Source organism: Aristolochia californica, unplaced genomic scaffold, assembly GCF_029961685.1.
Source record: "Aristolochia californica isolate CCGP_79_NKW_82.1479 unplaced genomic scaffold, dmAriCali1.0.hap1 SCAF_6, whole genome shotgun sequence".
In the NCBI taxonomy this organism is placed as follows: domain Eukaryota; kingdom Viridiplantae; phylum Streptophyta; class Magnoliopsida; order Piperales; family Aristolochiaceae; genus Aristolochia; species Aristolochia californica.
The window spans coordinates 33,909,656-33,915,795 of NW_027182257.1; positions in this window are offsets into that span (position 1 = coordinate 33,909,656).

A 6,140-nucleotide genomic window follows, 5' to 3' on the forward strand; every position below is an offset into this window, starting at 1 on the left:
CTTCAAGCTCGAAAGTGGGAAATAGAGTCTGGAAGGACTCGAGTGTCTCCCAAGAGGCTTCTATCAATTCTTTGTCAGTCCACCGAACTAGCACTTCCCAAGCGTTGTTCACTCGCCTGGCTTGAAGAATCTGAGCGGGCGTGGGCATGGACCTGCCATCTTGGAGAGGAGGCAGAGGGGTATGCAGCAGTGGTGAGTCTCCCTTGAACGGCTTGAGAAGGGAGACGTGGAAGACGTCATGGAGCTTGGCGTCTGGTGGTAGTTTCAAACGATACACCACAGTCCCAATACGTTGCATGATCTGGAATGGCCCATAAAATTTTGGAGAGAGCTTATGGCATTTGATGGCTGCAAGAGATAGTTAGCGATATGGCTGAAGTTTGAGCCAAACAAATTCTCCAGGTGCAAAGGAAAGGGGACGATGTCCTTTGTCATAAGTATGCTTCATAGTTGCTTGTGAACGTTGTAACTGTAAGCGGACTTGAGCAAGCATTGCATCTCTGTCGGCTAATGCTTGGTCCAATGCCGCTACCCGAGAAGACCCCGGTTCATAAGAAAGTAGGCACGGAGGGTCGCGTCCATAAACAACTCGAAAAGGGGTAGTACCCAGTGCGGTGTGGTATGAGGTATTATAACAATACTCTGCCCATGCTAACCAACGAACCCACTGTCGGGCGTGTCCCCCACAAAGCATCTTAAATACATCGCCAATGTGCGGTTAACCACCTCTGTCTGGCCGTCTGTTTGAGGGTGGTATTCTGAAGAAAAAGCTAACTTAGAGCCATGGAGCTTAAATAGTTCCCCCCAGAATTTGCTGGTGAAGATAGCATCACGGTCGCTGGTGATGGTCTCCGGAAGGCCATGGAGACGGACAATATTATCCATGAAGAGTTGAGCGACTTGTGTTGCTGTATACGGATGGCTGAGTGCCATAAAGTGGGCATATTTCGAGAACCGGTCTACCACAACAAGAATAACAGATTTCCCTGCAGAAGGAGGAAGACCATCGATAAAATCCATCGAGAGATCTGCCCATACCTGTGAAGGAAGTTGAAGTGGCTGGAGTAAGCCGGTGGGTTGTAAGGATTCAGACTTATTCCTCTGACAGATCTGGCACGCTGCAACATACTCAGCAATGACCCGCTTCATACCTCTCCAATAAAACTCCCGACTGAGGCGGAAGTATGTTTTCTGCTGGCCCTCATGTGTACTATCATGAAAGGAGGCAATAATGGCAGGAAGGAGTACCGACGAAGGATGAAGATATATGCGTCCTTTATATAGAATGAGACCGTCCTGTAGTGTCCAGTTCTTGTCCTTTGAATGGTTTTCGATTTGAGCTTGTAATTCAAGGAGATCTGGATGATGGCTAGTATCCTTACGGATTGTGTCCAGCAAAGGGGACTTGGGGTGGCTCAATGCGTGCAAGTGTGAATCCTCTAGTTCTCGGCGGGACAAAGCGTCTGCTGCCCTGTTGAGATAACCCGGTTTGTATTCCACCTGAAAATCGAATCCCATTAATTTGCTGAGCCAATGTTGTTGTGAGGATGTAGTAAGGCGCTGCTCCAATAAGTATTTGAGGCTACAGTGGTCTGTCCGGATCACAAAAGGTCTTCCCCACAGATACGGCCTCCAATGCTGCACGGCTTTGGCCAAACCGATGAGTTCCCTTTCATACGTGGCTAATTTGTGATGGTGAGGCGCGAGATGGCGGCTGAAATAGGCAATGGGATGACCCTGTTGCTGCAAGACAGCACCTATCCCTCCCCCGGATGCATCGCATTCTATGATGAAATTTTCGGCAAAGTTGGGTAATTGGAGAACTGGTGCTGACGCTAATGCCTGTTTTAAGTTGTTAAACGAGGAGTCTGCCAACTGAGACCACTGAAAGGCATGCTTCTTTAGTAAATTGTGCAATGGCGCTGCCAGGTGACCATATTCTTTGATAAATTTTCTATAATACCCTGCGAGACCAAGGAACCCTTTCAAAGCTGTAACGGAGTGAGGTGTGGGCCAATCCATAATCGATTGTATCTTGCTGAAGTCTGGTTTCACCCCAGAGGCCGAGATCACATGCCCCAAATAAACTACTTCGGATGTGGCAAAGTCACATTTGGCACGGTTGAGAAATAAATGGTGTCCTCGGAGAATTGTGAAAACCTGTCGCAATTGATGCAAGTGTGCTGCCCAAGTTTTGCTATAGACCAGTATATCGTCAAAAAAAACTAAGACATGCTTCCATAAGAAAGGGAGAAATACCTGGTTCATAAGTGCTTGAAAGGTGGACGGGGCATTGGATAGCCCAAATGGCATCACCAAGAATTCGTAGTGACCATGGTGGGTGCGGAAGGCAGTTTTTTCGATATCCTCTGAATAAACCCGAATCTGGTGGTAGCCAGATTTCAAGTCCAACTTTGTAAATAATTGAGAGCCGTGTAGCTCATCCAATAATTCATCGACCACTGGAATTGGAAATTTATCTTTGATGGTGCGAGCATTGAGCTTACGGTAATCCACACAAAAACGCCAAGATTTATCTGATTTCTTTACCAGCAATACCGGGGATGAAAAGGAGAATGACTAGGCTGAATAATACCTTGTTGTAGCATTTGTTGACATTGTCGTTCTATCTCATCTTTTTGCACATGGGGATAGCGGTAGGGGCGCACTACCACTGGTTCGGTGCCCATCTTCAAACGAATTCTATGATTACACTCTCGTATAGGAGGAAGGGCGGCAGGTGCCTGAAATAAATCAGCATATTCGGCCAACAACGAAGCTAAGTTATCCCCTTGGGAAGGATCCAACGAAAGTGTTTGGAGGTTGCATGGCCTCTGTGCGCTATTGCCCTGAAGGGTGATCGGATGGGTGTCCTGGTTAAAACTCATGGTCAGGGATTGGAAATCCCATAAAATCGGTCCCAATTGTTGTAGCCATTTAATGCCCAAAACGAGGTCAAACCCAGCCAACAGTATGACCAAAAAATCTGCTACAAAGGAGTGACCTTCAATAGTAAAGGGCACGGCTGAACCGAAACCCACAGTGGTGACCTTGTCACCATTAGCCACTGAGACTGATATTCCTGATTTCTGCTGTAGTGATAACCCCAACTGTTGTGCTGCCTGGCTGCTTATAAAATTATGTGTGCTGCCTGAGTCCACGAGTGCGAACAGGAGATGATGGTTCATGGTGGCATGGACCTGCATGGTATTGGTGCTCTGCAGGCCTATCATGGCATGGAGGGAGATTTCTAGTGTTTCCTCCTCGGTTTGGTCCATATCCTCCTGAAAGTCATCCTCTGAGGGGTCTTCTATTTCTACCCAAAATAGTCTTTTGCATAGATGGCCCTTGACGAATTTTTCATCACAATTGAAACATAGGCCCTGAGCCCTTCTCTGATCAATTTCTGCTTTTGTCAGACGTTTGATAAATCCCGGTGGAGGTGTAAAGGCTGGTGGTGGTGGTGGTGATGGGTGGTTGGGAGGAGGCCTGGGGTGAGTGGAATAAGGACCAGGGGGCTGTGGGCGAGGTTGCCAAGGGGGACGTTTGTTTAAGGACTCATGGAAGAGGCGCTGTTTGGTGTCCAATGCTCTTGCCAAATTCATGGCATGGGCTAGGGAGGTGGGGGACTTCCAATTCCACTTCTAGGCGAAGGGGTTCTACCAGGCCAGCCGTGAACAAATTGACATAAAGTTCAGGTCGGACCAAATGACTTGCACGAGCAAGTTTTTCTTGGAACACTTTCTGATATTGTTCTATAGTGCCAAACTGTTTTAGATTGACCAAATCCCCAACCGGGTTGCTGCGAAGCAGAGGACCAAACCGTAGCATACAATTTTCTTTGAAAAATTCCCAATCATAGACCACAAACTCGTTTTTGAATTGATGAAACCACATAAGCGCTTCATCGAGCATGTGGAAGGCGGCTAATTGAACCTTGCCTTCGGGCAGAGTTCCTTGATTGGAAAAGAAATGATCACACCTGTGCAACCACATTAAAGGGTCTGAGGACCCATCATACGTTGGAAAATCAAGCTTTGTGTACCTTGGCACGGTAGGGGGTGCTGGATTGAGGCCCCCACGAGGTGGAGGTGTTTGGCGCAGGGGAGGAGGTGGAGGCGTTGGATGAGGGTTGAGAGGATCTGCTGGACGTGAGGAGGATGCCATCTGGACTGAAAGCTGGGTGAAGCCTTCCTCCATGCGTGACAGCAACATCTGGAATTTTCCCTCCAGGCCATTGATTTGAGATTGTAGATCAGCATGGTTTTCTTCCACAAAATTTCGAATTTCTACAGGGGAAGAGGAATCACCAAGGGTGGTCCTGTCTGATACCACGATGTTAGGCTCTCTAGCCATGGATCGAGTCACCCGGTGATCTCCTCTAGCTTCCAGATTGAATGACGAAGAAGGGAGGGATTTGGGGTACCTGGAACGCCCAATGGTGAATGACGTGAGCCTTGAAAGGAGCTCCAACCATAGGCCTCTTTAGAGAGAGAACCTGATCTCATTTAGACTAATGATCAATACTTGTTTCTATTCCCTCACTTGACGCCCTAAATAGGTCAAGGAAAACATCAAAGGTTCTATAATTACAATTAGACCCTTATGGAACTTCAAATTATAATTAAACCCCTAAGGTACTGAAATACAAGTTTACTCCATCTCTTCTCTTCTCCGGTTAGCCACTCTTGATGCTATGGAGTCCATAACATTATCACACAATCGGTTGGGACATCCTTCTGCATGGTCTCTTCATTATATGTTTCCATCTCTTAAAGTCAGGTTAGAATTTAGTTGTGAGGTCTGTCAATTGAGTAAACATCAAAGGAGAACATACTCTCCTCATCCAAAAGTCAAAAGTAACACTCCATTTTCGTTAATTCATATTGATGTTTGGGGACCCTTGAGTGTTTCTAATATTTCTCAAGCAAAATACTTTATTAATTTTATTGATGATTTCACTCGCACAACTTGGTTGTTTATCTTTAAGGAATGTTCTGAGATACCATACATTTTTAAGTCATTTCATGTTATGGTACTCACACAATTTGGTCAGAAATAAAAATTCTCCGGTCTGATAATGCCAAAGAATATATTTCCAAAGACCTCGACTCTTTTTGTCAAGAAAATTGCATTATCCATCAAACATCATGCGCCTACACTCCTCAACAAAATGGCGTAGCCAAAACGAAAAAATCGTCATATTCTTGAGTTAGCTCGAGGTTTGTTATATGCCATGAAAGTTCCATACTTTTATTGGCCTCATGTTGTCGTTATGACTTGTTTTTTTATAAATCGTCTACCATCTACAATTCTTGGTAATAAATGTCCCTACTCTAGATTATTACCAAATGATGATCCGTTTTCATTACCGTTGAAAGTCTTTAGATGTCAATGTTTTGTTCATAATTCATTACCTAGACACATCAAACTTGATCCTAAATCTATCAAGTGTATTTTTTTGGGATACTCTCGTACATAGAAGGGTTATGTTTGTTATAGTCCTACTCTTCAACATTCATTTGTGACCAGGGATGTAACATTTTTTGAAGACTCCTCATATTATTCTGATAGTGCTCCTCTTGGTCTGTCCTCAGTACCATGTTCCCCTCTACCGATTGTGCCTCATGAGACAAAGATTATTCAACCCCCAGAGCAAGTGGTCGACACCACACCTGCCAAGTTAACAGATCCACCAGAGGTAAATCCTTCATCACCTATTATTTTTTCTCCTCAATATGATACTGGCCCTATTGCTATACAGAAAGAATCTCGATCATGCACTCAACCTTCTACTTCGCATCCTATTTCCAATTTTGTGTCTCATCATCGCCTTTCACCTTTATGTTGAAGGCACTTAATGAAAATCATACATGGTCACTGGTTCCTCTTCCTATAGATAAAAAACCTGTTGGTTGCAAGTGGGTTTATACTATCAAAAATAATCTGGATGGGTCCATTGTATGATTGAAGGCTCGACTGGTTGCCAAAGGTTATACTCAATGCTATGGTATTGATTATGAAGAAACCTTTTCTCCAGTGGCAAAAATAAAATTAGTATGTATATTATTATCTTTGGCAACCAATTCATCATTGCCAATATATCAACTGGATATAAAACATGCATTTCTTAGTGGTGA